Source organism: Ammospiza caudacuta, chromosome 2, assembly GCF_027887145.1.
Source record: "Ammospiza caudacuta isolate bAmmCau1 chromosome 2, bAmmCau1.pri, whole genome shotgun sequence".
Classification (NCBI taxonomy): domain Eukaryota; kingdom Metazoa; phylum Chordata; class Aves; order Passeriformes; family Passerellidae; genus Ammospiza; species Ammospiza caudacuta.
In genome coordinates this window covers 10645857-10664053 of record NC_080594.1, presented here as the reverse complement: position 1 = coordinate 10664053, position 18197 = coordinate 10645857, and positions in this window count along the sequence as shown.

Here is an 18197-nt window from a genome sequence, read left to right as displayed (position 1 = left end):
TGTTTGTTTGTTTTTGTTTAACCAGGCACTGGTTTTGTACAACTCCTCTGAAAGCCACTTTCAGTCAAAGGTTTATGTAGTTGTTTAGTAATGCTAATTGTTTGAAGGGAAATTCATTCTTATGTGCTGAATGAGAGTGGAAGGCAGTTAACTCTGATGACAAAAGCCATCATTGGAAGAGATTATGCTTTTATTACAAAACCATGCTTGGAGTGTGGCCTCAGACCAACGTGGGATACTCTGACAATGGCTTGGCAGGGTGGGGTTGGTGATAAGCTTATCTCAGAAGAGGACTTACATATAAATTTTTCTCAATTCATGAATAATAAGTTGTATTTGCTAACATCAGGCTGAACAGACTGAGGCTAGGATTATAGCCTTGCTAAGTTTTTTTGCCATGTGAATCAGCACTGCTGATAAAGATTTCTGTATGCCAGATGATGCCTTCATTTGTACCCAACTCCAGTGTGTGCACCCTCTGCCCTTGGTTATAGGCCAGTGGGGTTGGCCCTGGCATTGAAATGTAATTATCAAGCAGTATCTGATGTACAGTCCAGTTTGTTTCTCTAGTGTGAGCTCTGTAGTGCTAATAGAAGTAAAAAATAAAATCAGTGAATGAATGAGTGAATTCAGGATTGTGGCAGATGAAGTGTCTTGCAGTAGCTGTGTCTGAGTTTCATCTGTGAGCATTTGACATTTTCCTGCTGCCTGGTGCACAAGCTCCCTTCCTGATAGGCTGTCTTCCAAAAAAAAAAACAAACCAAGACTGGACCCAACATATGCAGGTAGCTGGATTGTCACATGGTTTGGATTTTCCTCCTACTGTAACACAGCTGGGCAGATGTAGCCCATAATTACTGAAGTGCGAATATCCTTTACCACCAGAACACTGTAAAACAGGGGTTTTGTCTCATTTTACAGAATAGATAAAGATATGTTTCTCAATATCTGCACCTGCAATAAAAATGGGGAAAGAAATAATGAACATGGCACTAGAACATAGCCTCAATCAGCAATTGGTTTTGCATTGCTATAAACAGAAATATTTTGAATACATAAATTGCAATTGTGCAAATATTTTAAAAGCAACAGCAGATACCTGCGTAGCAGGCATCTGTATAGTGTTTATTTCAGTATTTCAGACAAATGCTGATTATACAATACTTGCTGTCTCTCGAAAACACAGAGCCTTAGAGTTAGAGAAATTCTCTAGTTTTTCCTTTATAACCAGAAAATTTAGCAAATAATAGCTATATTTTAATAAGCACTAGAAAAAATAATCTCTTTTTTAAATACTCTCAAAAGTTCCAAACATTTGCACTGTGATTCTTGGGATTGTCCTGTGCAGGACCAGGAGCTGGACTTGGATGATCCTTGTGGGTTCCTTCCAAATCAGGATATTCTAGGATTCCACTATGGAAGCAGGTGTGTCACAGTTGCTATCTTTTGCCATGTACACATTTATTCTTGACTTGAATGTGGTGTACAAACAACCCAGCCAAAACTGCCAAGCCTTCTGCCTTCTTTTGCAAATAGATTGCAAATCTGGGGCTCCACAGAAAATAATCCCAGGGTTTAAAGCTGCAGGTTTTTGAGCACTGTGGCATTTTGGCATGGCTTTCACACTGACACATTGCACCCTTGTCTGGAAAGGATTGGTATTTTTGATTTTTTTAATGTGGAATCCCAGCTGACTAATGAGTTTCTTCGCTTGAGCACTGCAGAAGTCATAGGTAGAGCTGTGGAGTCGCTGCTGCACCTTTTGTCTTGAATGTGTCCTCAGGGAAACTTCAATACACCATAAAAGGAAAAGCAAGCTAATGTCTTTAATAACTGCAATTAGTCAGAGTTTCATTGTTTCAAGTCACCTGAAATGAGACACCTAAGCAGCACTGGAGGCATACTCAGCTGGATCAATATGTTTGGAGAAAGCAGATGTATCTCTTGTCACTGGCAGTATTTCTGGATGATCTCTGTAGCATCTTGGTCCTCCTTTCTTTCTGATCTGAACTTTCAGTTCCTATGTAATTCCATTTTCCAGCAGCACTTGTCTTCTTCCCACATCTTTATTAAATGGAGATACCAACATTCCATTACTTAGCTTGTCTTCTCCATGTTTAATTTCTGTCGATTACATCCGGAGACGTTTGATTGACTGGCGTTAGTCGATTCTTCCTAATGGGGCTACTGGGTATTCCAGTGCCAAAGCACTTCAAAAATTCATTGGAAGCAGGAGCAGAGGTCCAGATATTAGTTCTTTGTGGCTTCAAAGCTGTGCATAGTGAAATTTAAAGTAAATATGTCTAAAATACTCCCAAAGACGTCAATAAGCTGGAAAACACACAAAAATATTTAAAGCTCTCAAATATTAAGACCTGTTTTATAAATGAAATGTGAGCTGGGTGTATATTTTCTATGAATGATAACCTGAATTTGTTTATTGACAAATCAGAGCCTTTAAATGCCATGGAAGGTGGGTTATGATCCCTGTATGTATGAACTGGTACCACCAGCCTTTCTGCTTTGCTCTCCCTTCACCATGGCTGTCAGAAATAGGCCTGCCAAAAGAATTTTTAACAAATTGGTGTGCCAGTTGAAAGTATTTGATGAGATATTCTCAAAGTATAACCATTGCTTTACTTACAGTTTGTGAAAATAAATTTTGGCATCTTTTCAAGCTGCAAGTTTCTTTGCCCTCAATTAATCTCTTTTCCCCGCTCCTGTTGGACAGGTATCATGTGCCACTAATTTCATAGTTGTGTTTATTTTGGATTAATGCTCTATTTCTCAGCAGGAAATAGAGGAAACTAGAACACAATAAGATAACATATAATAGGGTTTTCCAATACTAGAAAAGAAGTAAATCAGACCAGAATTATTTGCTTTTTCCATTTCCCCTTTGTCAAAACCAGAAATGTATTTTCACTCTGCAGCACAAAACACAGTAAAGTGTCTCATTAGTGCTTTTACCTCCTGTTGTGATTTATGACTTCATATGGTATTTTTCTTACCAAAGCAGCTCCTTGGGAAACAGCATGTGTATATTGCTTAACAATTTGTGTTCTTTTAAAATAAATAATATTTATTACATATTGTTAAATATAATTTTATATATATTAGTATATTACAATTAAATTGTTTGTAAAGTTTTATAAACATACACAACATTTTTTGATAGGTCATCTTTAGCAATTACATTTCAAAGTAACACTAATGCACTTGAAAGCATTTAGAATTTTTGTGTTGGACATAGTGAATAAGATTTTTCTGAGTTAATATTTTTTATTAAAAATATTTATAAAGCTAGAAGTTGGCTTTTCCCCATTGTTTACCAAGTATCAAAGCAGTTTTTGGTTGCCTACAAGCTCCATCAGCAAATTTCTACTTTTTGAACTGAAACTCTGCGTGATTAAGACTGAAGTAAGTGGTATATTCAAAGTGAATTATTATAACTCTGTATATACTTAAATATAAACCTCCTATAAATCCTGATTGATGAGGGCAGAATATTATGAAATAAATTTCATGTACTTTTTCATTCTACATAATATAATTTGTGGAGTATCAGAAAGGCCTTAGACCTCTAAGCATAAACAAGAAATAACCCTCAGAATAGAATGTGAATCTTGGACTTATTTTCCTTTTTTTATTGATGTGTTTCTTTTACTGCACTACAGCAATTATTATAGAGTATTGCTATGCATCGAACCTGCATGCTGTCTTATTCAACAAGCAAAGCTACTGGTAAGTTATGAACCAGAGAGACACCATTTTGTGGGTCTTTATTATCAGCAAAAACCAAAATGAACATAGTATTTGGGGACTGGCATGCAGTGATAGTCAGAACATCTTATTTGGTTATATTCATAACCAAGTTCTATTCCTTCCATTTGGAAGGGGGAATAGAAATGGTTTTTTCACAATACCTGCAATGATAGTGCAGACTGTGCTCTAGGAAGGCACTGGTGTCTTAATCCCTGAAAATCACGTGAATTGGAAGGAATTTCAAATATGTTTTTGATTTAAGAAGGCTCTGTATTTATTTGGCATGGTAATGTGTTACAAGTATCCTAAAATGTTTCTTCCATTGGCGTCCGTGGCTAACAGAAATCCCCAGGAGCTTTCCACAGATATTTAGAATGCCCTAAGCTGAAAGTATTTAAAATCAAAACAATTTTCATGCCTACAAAGAACTGAATTAATTATGGCCCACAGCAACTTGGACCTCTGTTTGTGGTGAGGGAGACAGCAGAAAAATATTCTTAATGCCTTCAATGAAGGATGTGATATTTCCATCTTGTGTTTGGTGTTGATTATATTCCTTTTGCAAAGTTCATTTAGTCATGGGTATTTTCATGCTGCCAGATGCTGGCTGCTTGGGATCTTTGGGATGATGGAGAAGGAGAGAGGTAGGAAAAAATGAAATCTTTGTGACTTCTAAGGAGGAGGGATGGACATTTCAACTTCTGTCTCCGTTCCTTCTCATCTTAGTCGTGACTATCTAAACCATCATTTCTATCTATTTCTGAAATGTCTGAATTTTTTTTTGATAGTCCAGTGTTCTGAAATTGGAAGAATGAAGGCTGTGAATCTTTCTGAGCTTTTCTGAATGTTAGGACAATTCTATAATTAAAAAGTGCCAGGATATGCAGTGAGAAAAGCCTGAATGTTGGGTTGGATGGAAGTGTTATTTCATGAAGGATCTTGAGGAAGTCCATAACCTTCCCTGTAGTGAAATGGAATCTGGATGCCAAATAAAAGGGTCCAAGAACCTGTCAGGAAGCAAGCAGCCAAGGCTTCTGTCTGTGCCTCCTACAGTCTCAAGCAGCAGAGGTCTCCAAAATATAACCTTTGCAAGACCATGTTGCTCAGGGCTCTGATATTCAAGCTTCTGTGAAATTGTTGTTGCTATTTATTCAAGCCTGAGGGTTTTAACCAAGTGCTCATACCAGCAGCCTTTTGTGCCTGATACAGATTAGTAAAAAGAGGGAAAATATGGAAAGGAAGAGTGACCAGATAGCTGGTTATACCAACTACAGATTAAACTAACTTGGACATATTTTTTCCTGAGTGTCTCACTAGTGGTTTGTTATTTAGGTTGTTGGTGTACACTGCCTCTGAGTAAACATCCTACAATTCTGTTAATTAAAAAGAGCCTCTGTATTCATTAATGATGTAGACATTTATAAGCATAACTTCAGCTTAATTGTACCTGCTGCCCTTTGGCTTCATGAGCAGAATGAGGGAGAGGATATACAACTGCTAATTCATCCTGAATGCTGCAGGCTTTTCTCTTGACTTCATCTTATAAACACTAAATTAGAACTGGATATACTTAAGGTGAGGCAGCAAGGACAGCTGTGAGTGTAGGAATCTTTGGTCTGAGAAATTACTTTTTTTACTGGAGTAAGTTGTATGAAGGGTATTTAGAAAACCATAATATGAGGAAAGGTGAAGAGGATATTTTTATTGATGAAACACTACATTATCTCAACAAATTTGTCAAATATACTTTTCAAAGAAATAAGAGGAAGTAATTAAATGCGTTGGACTCATTGCTAGGACCTAGGGGTGTGGAGAAAAGCATAAATGAATCAAAAAAGCAACTAAACAGTCATCAGGGACATTTATCTGACATGGGATTGTTTTGCCTCTTGTAGCTCTTGGAGAAGTGTTTGCTGTAATAGTAACAGATTGCTTTTTAGGTGGTTGCTTTTTAATAGATATAGACTGGTTACTTTTGATTCTGTTTCCACTACTGCATACTGAAAGCATGAAATTGAATTCCAAATCAGTCATTTTACATCTCTAAAACAGGATATTGACTTAAAAATCATGATAGTTGAAAGAAAAATAAATGTTGGGTTTGTTTTTTTTGTCTTTCTGATGTTACATCCCTCTCAAAGTTTGTATAATCTTTCTTAAAACCATATCTTTGCTCTGGAGGCATTTCAATTCTGGAAAATAGAAATTCTAATGAACCTGGCATTAAAAAGCCCACTAAATTTCATAAGAACACTTCATAAGGACACTTTTTCTGTGTTTCCTTGAAGGCTTGCCTGTTCACTCCTAATATAATGCTAAGGATTCAAAACTTACCTTTATAAAATAATGCCGAAAACCATCATCAGAGTGGAAGTCTGGGCACTTCAGGCATTAGACTGAACCAAGCATAGCCGTGGCCAGCAGCAGTGGTGGTCCTGCCCTTCTCCTGCTGTATCACCTGAGCTGCTACTCAGGCAGTACCTGATGCTGCTGAGCTGCTGGAGGCTCCTGTCAGAGCTGCCAGAAGGCTGACAGCAACTCATCCTACCTTCCAAAAGCCACTGGTTTCATCAATGCTGAGAACAGAAGGTATTCAGGCTGGGTTGAATTTTTTTGCAGTATAGGGATCAAAAGGGTATTTTTAAGGATGCTTGCCACCATTGGGAACAGTTTTCCCCATAGCAGCTGACTTAGTCATGGGTAGAGGTAGAAACAGGATAGTGTGATAAACTTTCAGGGGATTATAAGATTTAAATCAAGACAGAGACTGAAGAAAGTACATGGGAGGTAAAAGTGACATGAGGCTACAGAGAGGGCCAAGACAATCTGTAAAAAGTTTTGAGGTGTGACTGATATTGTCACACATTTTGGACATTGGAAGTGTTTGCTTTCTGAACCAAAACTTTTAAGTTAGTGAATTTTATGGTACCTGAGGAGGGTGGGGCTGTGGGTTGTTTAGTTTAAGGTGTTCTTATTGTTTGGATGTAAAAATCGTCAAGCCTCTGTGAGCTCTTAAGTTTTTTTTGGTTCTTCAACACATCACATGGTGCTAGCAATGAAAACAAACATGAGTGTTTGCCTGTCTCATTTCAGTAACAGTTGGGACAGAAATACAAGAAATTGTGTTTTAATTATTAGCAATGAGACTAGTGATTAAGAATGGCTTGATGGAGGAATTTAACAGAAGCCACAGCTTAGTGACTCTATGTGACAGATACTGACCTAATTTTTTGGCAACTAAGAGCCATAAACATCATCCTTGATGTATCAGACTCAGCATCTGGTAGGCTGTCTTATAACTTTTAAAAATTAATGCACAGAAGGATAAAGAACTGTACATCAGCATGTGTTTTTTTTCTGTCTAAATGCAAATGTTACATCCTCTCACAAGCCCATAAATATATTGTAGAACTTAAAAGATCCTTTATCATTGATATGGTCATGGTGAAATCCCAGTGTTTCCTTGTTTGTGATATTAGATGCTGTTTGTTTAAAAAAAAAATATCTCTGAACATATATCAGATGTTCGTGATTGTCTCCACCAGTCAAAATATCATTCTTTATTCAGATGAATAAGCAAGGCTTTAGATTTATTAATACCATCTTTTTAATGTTGCACTGAAAAGGGCATCATGTCTGTGGTTGAAAATGTGATAACTTCAGGGAATTTGTGACCATTGTTGCTTTGTCATTCTAAAGGCATTGATTTTTTTATTTATATTAATATACAGCACAAGCTTTGTGGCTCATTGGTTTGAGTACTGCATGCTTATATAGAAACAACAAAATGCCAGACTAGATGAATTCAAGCTTTTGGGCACACTTAAGCCAGCACTGGGCATCTCAAAACTGTTTGAGCAGTCTGAATGTCAGGAATCTTTCTCAGAGTACCTTGCATGAAAATCCAAAATTTTTCACAGAAAGTCCTGTGTTTGCTGATCCAGTATCAGCAGAGTCAGTTTGTATCTTAAATACAAATATTTGGAGAAGTAGGCAGTAGCTCTGTTATTTCTGTGGCAGCAACACCTATTAAAGGGAAAATTGACTGCAATCTATTATTTTGAGAATGTGTGCACTGCTGAATGTCCCCTTTCTCTTTCCTTCCCTCTCCACCCTGTGCTCCCGCCCCCTGGATTTTGGAGATCCTAAGGATAGGCAGTGTGAAAATATAAAATGCATAGCTGCTCTGTGCAGTGAAAAGCTTGCTGCTACTCCTAAAGATTTGTTCTTCCTGTTTGCTACTTTAAGAAAAAAAAAATTGAAAAATCACACAGGGCTCTTCCCATGCAATAATTCAGCAACGCTGCAAGCAGTTAGGGTGTTGGAGCTTGCATTTTAGTTTAGAACGTGGAGTAAAGCTTTAAGAAAATGCAGTGCAAAGTCCTGAGCAGTGGCACAGTGCAGAGCAGGAAATCTCCTGCACACAATAGAGATTAAATGCTCCCTGTGCATAGTGTATTCTGCTCAGCCCTCTGCGCTCGGAGCTGGGACCGTGGCAGTCGTTATCTCCAGCAGGTTCCTTGGTGATTTTCAAGCCCTGCACTACCTACCCAAGTGGCAGTGACACCAGCTTTCACTGAAGCCTTATTACTCTTAAAAGAGCAATTTGGTTGGTTGCACAGCTATTAGGATCAGACAGTCAGGCTTAAAGCTGTCAGTACAACTGCTTCTCATCTTTTTTCACAATCCTGACATCTTTTCTCTTTTCTGCTGGACACAAGCATTACTGTATTTATCATTTTCAATCAAGCTCACGCTGCAAGCTGAGGAATATATTCCCACAGAAACCCAAGTGAGGAGCAGAAATTATTTTATAGCTGCTGTAGTAGCAGCGGTGCTGGCTGCATGTTGTGTGGGAGAAATCGGATCAGTGAGAAATGTGGCTTTCCTCAGGGCTACATCATTGAAAAATTACTTCAACGTCTGAGAGGAGCAAAGCTACTCCTTGCTCTAATTTTTCAATGATTAATCACTCTTCCCTAAGTAAATACAAAGTGGGGGAGAAGATGTGAGATTTTTTTAAATTTTTTTTTTTTTGTATTTTTTTAAAATAACTTGTGGAAATGTTGTTGTCATTGAAAAAGGGGAAAATCACTATGCTTGAACTTCTTTTCATTTTGATGTTGCTCTTCTCTGGACCAACCCTGAGCAAGCTTAGCAGGACCAAAGGCAAACACTGGAAGGGGGGTAAGTGGAAAGGAAAAGTTTTGTGATGGATGTTTGGGTACGGTACTGAAAAGCTGCATTAAAAGTAATCTGAGGAGAATACCTGTGCTATTTTGAGTGACTCAGATTTCAGGTTGCTGTGTGGGCTTGCAGTATGATGCTAAAAAGAGAGCATGGAGTTTAATTTGTTTTCTTGTTAGTTTGCCTGGCTGGCTGTGTGTAAGGTATGTATTCCTTGCAGGAATTTTGCTTTGCTTTGTACCATTAGCAGAATAATGTTTGGGGCCTTGATACAAATAAATGCATGCCATTTAAAAATGTAGTGATTTTTTGGATTGTGAGAATTCAGATTGTTCTTTTAATTATGGAGCCTCTGGGACTCTTGTGGCTTTATTGAAAGTGATGTTACCCCTGTCACAGGGGGCTACAGTGTTGGAGAAGAAGAGAGAAAGAAAGCCTATTTTGAGTGCAGAATTGTTAGTATATGTGGTAAAAATGACTAGACAGACATTTTTTTTTTAGAATACATGGATGTTGTGAAATGCACTGCCAGCAGCACTAATTGGCTGACTGGCTATGTCAGTGTTGATGTGTTAATAAAGATAAATTGCATTAACTTTATCGAAAAAAAATGCTATGTTGAGAAAACACTTATGATTTTTGAAGGCAGCAATCCATTTTCCTCTTCTGTTGAAAAGTGCTGGGAAGATTTACCCTTTGTGTGCTGTGAGCAGTTCCCTAAATGTGCCTTTTCATAAAGTTCACTTTGTTTTGCTTCCTTGCATGACATTTGTTTATGGAAAACACAGGTTATTGAGGTCTCCTAATCTAATATAACTCACTGAGCATAAATGGTATCTCATAAATATTTGGACTGAGGGACTGTGGATTGTAGATAGTTTGATATTTTCTCCCTGGTTGTTTCTTGGTATTGCTGATTGGAGGCACCCCCAGGATTTTTTTACTTGTTTTTTTTCCTCCCCTTACAAGTGTTGCCACAGCATGGTGTGTTTATCACAGCTTTAATAGCACTTCCAGCTTTTCTCTGCTGTCAGTATTGTGATCTGAGGTTAAAGAGTAGCATCAACATTAAAAAGAAGTTTTAATAATTTATCACAACATCTCAGCAGGAGACTCCTCCCTCCCCCCCTCGACATTTCCTTTTGTTGCATTTAATCTTCCACCCACTGCACCTTCAAGGGAAAAGTTGCAGCACATGCTTAACCTGGATTGTTAATGCAGCACATATATCTGAAAATTATTTCCTGGTCCTGTAAATCACATTATCACATGTATCATACAGTGCTGCTGCTGGGTATCCTCGTTGCAAATTACAAGCTGTTATTTACTCTGGGCAGCATGACCTCTCCTCAGAGGTATGTGACTTAGGAATATATGTCACTGTCAAGTTCCTGGGATTTAAGAAATGCTGTTCACTTCTTTTTCTCTTTCTCCCATTTTCAATTAAATCTGTTAAATGAAGGCTGGATTGCTTTGGTCTCTTACCTACTCTCAGGCAGAGGCAAAGAGCTGAATTTTTATCAGGGGTAGAAAATAACCTGTGAACCTGACTGCAGAAAATATCTTAATATGGGCTTTTGCTGTTCTGAGAAGTGTTTTTTTGCAGCTGAAACAAAACATAAGGAAGATACCTGTTTCAAGGAGGCTAAGAAGCAATTTGTCTTGTTTGCTTGGAGCTCTGAATCAGCAAAAACCTCAGCATCCCTGCTGCCCAGTGGTTTGTTTCATGTGTGATATTACTGTGAGTGCTGGGTGGCTTGGAGAGAATGTCTGCTTTCTGAGGAGAGCTCCAAGTTCAGGATCTGTCAGAACACAGTTGTAATGTCATGTCATGTAGTCTGAGTGTTTCTGACCTCCAAAACAGGATGTGTGCACCTCCCCTTCCCATTAACCATTAAGGATCAGCTTTTGCTCCTATCTCAGTGATGGGGGTTGTTTTTGTTGGTGTGCACATGGAATTCAGGGTGTTGCTTGGTGAGAGCTCAGCATGCAGACTTCTCCAGTGCAGCTCACTGGGAAGCCCATCCCAAAATGGCAACAGAGGTTTCTTATATTCTTATTTTTCTGAGATTCCAGACAGCCAGAGATCTGCATACCAACTTCCAGCTCTGTTGCTGGAAATGCATTGGATGGCCCACATTGTATATACTCTCATTGGATTCCCTATGCTGAAGTGAGCTGTGTGATGGGTAGAAACAGCTGATTCAGACCATCCTCTAGTTCTTCTATACCATATTTTGTTTCAAAAGTGCTGCAAAGTGCGGACATCTTTGGAAAGTGTTGGTATCTGTGTGGGATTTGTGTCTGTGTAGGTCCTGCTCATGATCAGTTAATGAATCCGGAAAATTTTCTGGTACAATTAATAAAAACTTCAGTCCTGAAGTTACAAGTTCTGAGAAGACATTTTCTATGGCCCTTCTGTATAATTCTGTATTTATGACAAAACCATCTATTTTCACCTGTGTTTTTCTCCTTGGAATTCACTAAAACCTAGAAAAATGGTCACCCACATACAAGTAAAAGAATGGAATTATGGGTAGAAAACTGCTCCTGATTTAGTTGCAAGGTTAGGTGTCAGGGTGTGAAATGAATCCTGCATGTGGGTCCAGAGAAACATAAAGATACCGTTTTCTTTTCTAGCTGTTTTTAAGTCTGCATGCCAGAAAACCTTTCAGAATGATTCATTGGAATGCAGTCTCTAAATGTGCTTTAAACTGGGATTTATAAACTAATGATCAAGATAAACTGGAGTCTAAAAGCAAAACCTGGAAGTACAAATCAACTGGAATTTCTTTTTTCCCTTTAAGCTGAAATAACACCCCATGGTTCAAGTTTGAGAAGGATTTATAATAGGGAGACCAAAAAACTAGGAAAAGGAAAAGAAGAATAAGTATTGTTTTGAGTTTATATTGAATCAGAAAGCAGATTTGAGGTGTTGCTAATGCCTTACCCCCTTCTGAATTCTTCAGTTGAATTTCTTCAATTTCTTCCCTTTGCCATATATCTTGGTTATATATAAGGGGGGAAGGTTTGAGTGTGGATATGCTTTGTGTCTGTCCAGTGGCCTCTGGGAGAATTTTTAGACTGGGAAGTAAGCTGCCCATTTGATTTCTGTGTGAAAAGCTGTGTGATAGAACTGTTCAGAGAGAGAGAGAGAGAGAGGGTGACACCATTAGGACAGCCACCACTCCTGGAGGACATAAACCCCTCACTCATCTTGGAAACAGCTCAGGCATTCCCCGTGGGGGGAAGCTGTGCCCATCCAGGCTGCTGGGCAGCTTTGAGGAGCCTGACTCTGTGCATGGTGGTCTCTGTAAGAGGCTCTGATCCTTTGGCCACCCCAGCAGAGGGGTGGCAGCCTGAGCCACTCTGGGATGGTCCTTGGCGTGAGCTGATCCTCAGCAGGGGCACAGAGAGAATCTGTGCACACACCTGGCACAAAAATAATCTGTCAACAGGGCTGGCAACACCTCCCAAGTGAAGAGAAGACCTTCAGGGCTGGGGAGAGGAGTTGGAGATGAAAGGACTTCAGAGGGAAAGGACCAGACCTAGGGCTGGGAAATCCAGGTTAAAGAATGCCTTTTTCCCAAAGCCTCACTTATTCACATCATCTTTGTGCTTCACTGAAAGAATTTCCATTTTTAGAACTCACAGTGACTTGATTTACTTAGGATAAAATTGTAGAAGTAAAAATAAAATGCAACCACAGGGCATCACCCTGCAGAACTATATGACGGTAGTGCCTGTCCTTACTGTCTATGGGGAAGTGAAGCAATAATGTCTTTAATGACTAAATCAAAGTTTATTATGCAAGTGATCCAGCCTTATATTTCAGTTCCAATTTCAGCTCTACGGCACTTTAATCATTTTTATAGCAAAAGGTACCAGTGTTAGAAATCTTAAGTGTCTCTGGCAAGGCATTGCTGGTGGGGGTGATGCAAAGCTGTGTGCCTCAGATTCAGTCTCCCTACAGATTGATCAGCACATGCATTATTTAGGGTGCCTGTAGAACACCAACACTAGTTTAAATGTTAAATAAATGAAAGTAGATAGGAGGCATCGACATGGAGCCAGGTAGCCTGGATTTCAGTGTAATTGTGAGGCATGAGGGGGTCTGGTTGGGTGTGGAGCTTTTGATGTGGTGGTTGAGTTGCAGCACTTGTAGAGCACAGGCAGCTGTGCTGGGATGATTCACTGTTTACTTTATGTGATTTTAAGCATAACACTTTATATAGTTTGCCATTTATCTAATTTAAGTAATTTATTTTATGTAATTTCAAGGATAAACTGCATGAATTATTTTTTAATATCTTACCATGATGTATGACTAACATTATTTCTTAAATATTGAGAGATTAAATATGCTGCTGTGCTCTTATACATTGGAAAAGCTTATGAAATGCTGACCAAAAGTTTCAGACTCAGGGCCCTAAAAGTATTACCCTGTGTTTCACAGAAGCAACCTGATTTTGAGTAGTAAGAAATTCACAATTTTTTTCACTTCAGAGGAAGCTCGATATATTTGAGGAGGTGGCTTGTGCATAGCTAAGGATCTAAAGGTCTAATTTTAGAAACTGAGTACTGTAAGTGTGGATCTGCAGTTTCAGTTTGACTGCAAGTATATAAAGCATATGACTACACACAGTATGTCATTTGATGTACCAAATGATGTTCTAATAGTTTTGCTTTCAAAATTCCTAAAAGGGGAAAGAGTATTTATTTGGATGCAGAGTGACTGTGAAAAATAAACTGGGTTTTATTTAGTCTTCTATTTTCTCTTAAGTCTGGATTTGGTCCTTATGCCATGAAACAAACACATTTTTTGCACTTTCTTTTACACCACTTTATTCAGAGTAAAATCTGAATTCAGAAGGTCTCTGGGGATGCTTGAAGCTTCCTGCACATATTTTGTTGAAATAAAAGGAATATATATTATCTGTTTTTCCATCTCTTTGAAGACATTTGAAGTACTTGATAGAAGTTTGGCAACCTGTATTTAGTCTCACACGGCAGAGGCAATGGAGATGGGACCAGTGGAAAACTGAGCTTGTGAGAGTTTTCTTCTCAGCTGTAAGGGAGGGAAAATGATGCGGCTTTTGCAGTCACAAGGGGAACAATGTGGGGGAAGTGCAACATCTACTTAAGAGCAGAGCAGTGCTGTCACAAAACTAAACAGCAGCCAATAAAACGTAGGCTGGGAGAGTGTTTCCAGACGACATTGAGAAGGGGTTGCCAATGGAGTCAGCCTGAGACAGGTTCTCAGTCTCCTTCAACTTCCAAGAGTCCTGTCTGCAGGATCTCCCTCTGGCTCTTCCACTGGTGCCAGTGCTTCTGCACATCTGCTGGATGCTCAGGGAGCCCATCCAGGTGGGAACTGGCCAGAGAAGAGAGGATGGCATTCCTTTAGCTGATGGCATTCCTTTAGCTGATGATCCCTTTGTTTGGACCTCTCAGGGTCACAGGGGAGCTCGGTACAGAAAGGAGCTATGGCCATAAGGGAAGAGAAGAGAATGTGATCATGGTTGGATTTAGGGGAGTTCAAGTTGACACATAGCTTCACCCTGCAGCTCCAGACTATCCAGGGGAAAAAAAAAATAATAAGGTGACACCTTCCTTTGAATCTTATGTCCACATCCTGCACTTGGAGTATTGCTTGAAGTGTTTGCTATCATATTAAAAAGTATGTTGATCAAACAGTTATAAACCAGAAGGAATATTTAAATAACACTTCACCCACCACGCATACAGGTTCCTCTCCTTTGGTTATTTGCAAATTTTTTTTTCTGTGTTGAAGAGATTTTGGAACAACCATAAAGCATCACTGACATCAGAAAACCAGCAAGCACGAGCATACTCTCTTTACTTTTGTCCACAAATAAAATGAAGGCGTGTTCATTGCCTTTAGGTGTTGAAAGAGCACAGATCAGATGTGCACTTTCAAACTGATGAATAAGCTTAAACACATACCAGAATGGCTGAAGAAATGTTATTTTGGCTTTCCTTTCTACAAATTTTCAAAGAAAATATTGTTCATCAGTTAAACACTATTGATTTTTTACTTCAAAGCATGATCTAAGGGAAGACTCAAGAGCCATTACTAAATAATCTCAGGAAATCTTCTTTTCTTAGTACATTCAAAAGTGGGGGGGCAGGGGTGTGTGATGCTTTTACAGATCAGTTAGTTTTGGTAAATGTTGCTTGAACCACCAATAAAGTAATGCTCTTGCTTTGGAGCTTCTGTTAATAGTGAAAGTATCTTCAAATGAAATTATTTTTTCAGTCATTTATATTTGAATCCTGAAGTCTTGTTCTTAGCTGAATTGTGTCATTTTAACTCTCATCCTAGCACTGATTTCATCCTACTGTGTTTGAAACTGCATCAGCCTCACTAGCTAAATAGTAAAACAGCTTCATTGTTGCAGAACTATATGGCACAGAGAAGTGAAGTAAAAAAAAAAATAATTTTTTTCTAAGGTTTTCTGTCAAAATCAGTGGTTTTCCATTACTGTGTTTTCTTGCATGAGAAAACTTAAAATAATGGAAAAAACAAGAGAGAGACAAAAATCCAGCTTTGTTTCCAGAGATGCTCATCACTCAGCAGAAGCTCCCCGTGACAAGGACTCTCAGCCCTCACAAAAATCAGTTTTGAAATGCCTAAGTGCAGCCCTCCTCTTTATCCTGTTTAATTTCAGCTTTAGGTTTCCAAAACCCTGTGGTTTCCACACTCACATAATTTGTGAGGAGGCATCACCAGGGAAATTTCTTCTGTGGCTCCAGGCATGGACAGGTCTGTGGTTGTGCAAATGAGAAGAAAAGTCTTCACTTCTTTCCTATGGAGGAGGCTGGATAAGTGTTCTCCTAAACACCACTAATTGCTTGAGTTAATAATTAACTTTCTACCTGCTGGACTTTGTGTGTTCATTAAAAGTGCAATGGGGGATTTTGGAAAGTTTAGAGGGAGAAAAGTCACAGATTTACCACACTGCTTGAGATTAGTGCCTCTGGCTTGAAAGTTTAACCCAGTTTGTAGGTCCATTGGACTGACAGTGGAAAAACAGAAAAAAATGATCCTTAGCTGTGTAAATAGGAGTAAAGGAGCAAATGGTTTATCCACTGGTTAGAAACTTATTGGGAGAAGAAATGGAAATCTATGTCAAGTTTGGTATAGGAAAACAGAAATGAGGAAAAAAACCCCACAAACATTTTCTGAAAGTTAGAGAAAGTGATTTTGAGAGATATTGAAGGATTTTACTCTCTTTACTTATAGAAAATTTCAGAGACAACTTTCATGCTATTTGAACATGTCACTAGCTTTCTTCTCCCATGAAGGTTAAGGTTCCTTAGAAATTTTAGAGAAATCTGTTGCAGGACTGGATAACTCAAAACCAGTGGCAGATACTCCCTAATAAAAACAATATCAAACCTTATGTTGTGTATTTCAAAAAGCATTCTTTACTTACATTTTTAAGTTTTACTGACATATTGAAATTTTGAATTCCATTATCATCATTTTAGTATCATTAGTGCTTACTTTAAGAAACCACACATTGTGTTTTTAATTTCTTTTATCTCCAGAAAAGAGGCAGGGAGAGCCTGTTTTTCACTCGCTATGTTCAGCATTTCTCTGGAAAGCAGTTGAGATACCAAATCTGCTACTTCTGGCTTAAAATATTAGCATATTACACAGAAGATATGCCCCTGGTTAAGAATCTTCTGCAAATGTAAGATTGTGTCTTTTTTCCTTTACTAGCTTGAGAAGAACTGTAGTGTTGTTCTGTGTATCAGGGTGTGTCTGGGACATCTGGAATGTGCTCAACATCTTTCTTATGGCCAGGAGGAATTTCACTGAAATTTCTAGAATTATGCCACTTCAAATGAGAGGAAAATCTGCCTTTTTGAATCTCAGCTGGGTATCATCCATTTGATAATCCATCCTGGCAGTTCTTGCTGAGTAGTCCTTATCTATAAACAGATCAAATCAGTTGGGGAAGAACTGATCTGCAGATAAGAGCATGGAAAAGTCCTCAGGATGATGAGGACAGAAGAAAAATTGTGACACTGATGCAGTTCCCACTAGTTAGGATGATTCCATGCTGCTGGTGATTGTGGTAAAGCTTGAGAATTTTTCTACAGTCTGTATTTGCCATCCATCATTCTGCAAGGGGTCTGGCTGAGCTATTTATTATCTTCCTGATTATCCATGGACTTGAGATAGGTTTGTGCAGTAAGAGGGAATGTGTTTTAATGAATTACTGTTGTTTTGATGTCAAGAATCTCTTAATTCAATACCTTTCAATTTATGTATAAATTTCAATACAACTTAGATTAATAAAACATGTTTAATAACAAAAAGAAAAAATATATACTTAAAATAGCTTAAGGTTACAGAGCATGGTGAAGAATAAAAAGTTCATTAAAAATCTGGACAAAAGTTGGTTTTCGACTTTGCAATTTTGGTATTTTTTTCCCCCACTGCTAGACTTTTTGGCTTCTGCTTTAAAAAGTGACAGTCTTAAAATCTGGGTAATGTTCTAGCTGTTTGTAGTCACTGTAGAAAAAAAAGAAGAATGACTCTATGCTTTGCTGAATTTTAATTTCTATTTTTATTTTTGAAGTTGCAATCTTCTGCTTTTGAGCGTTGAAGATAGCAGAAGGGAAATAGGAGGAGAGCTGAAGAAATAGCTTTTTTAAATCAAGTCCTTCATGCTGTTGAATATTGTTTTGAAGGAAAAATATATATTTTAAAGACCAGGACTGTGGGAGTCTAAGAATGGAATTGCAGTAGTGTTGTGAAGGAACTTTTCTAAAGTTGGAGGTGGATCCTCCTGGGGTAGAGACAGACATACTCTACCATGTACCATGGAAAGGACAGAATTTTTGGTACTCTGAGAAAGAATCCTCATGGATAAGAGTGACTAAAAACTGAATTTCAATCTCTCAGTCTTTTAGGAGGAACATCTACTATTTCCACTTCCTTTTTTCTTTTTTTTTTTTTCCTAGTTGACTTATTAATGCATTGAGTCTGTTACCGTGAGGAGAATAAATTTTCTATTTAATATGGTCTCACTTCACTCTTTGTACAGCATAGGGCATATTTTAAAATCCAACATTTATGGAACATCACTCTTTGAGCTGTCTTAAGAGCTCATTTTGCATTACAGCTCCTGGGCACCAGTATATGTATGTTGGTTAAGTTGTTTTTCAACTCCTTTGATTTTCACGTTCAGTACACACTTTTTTCTGTG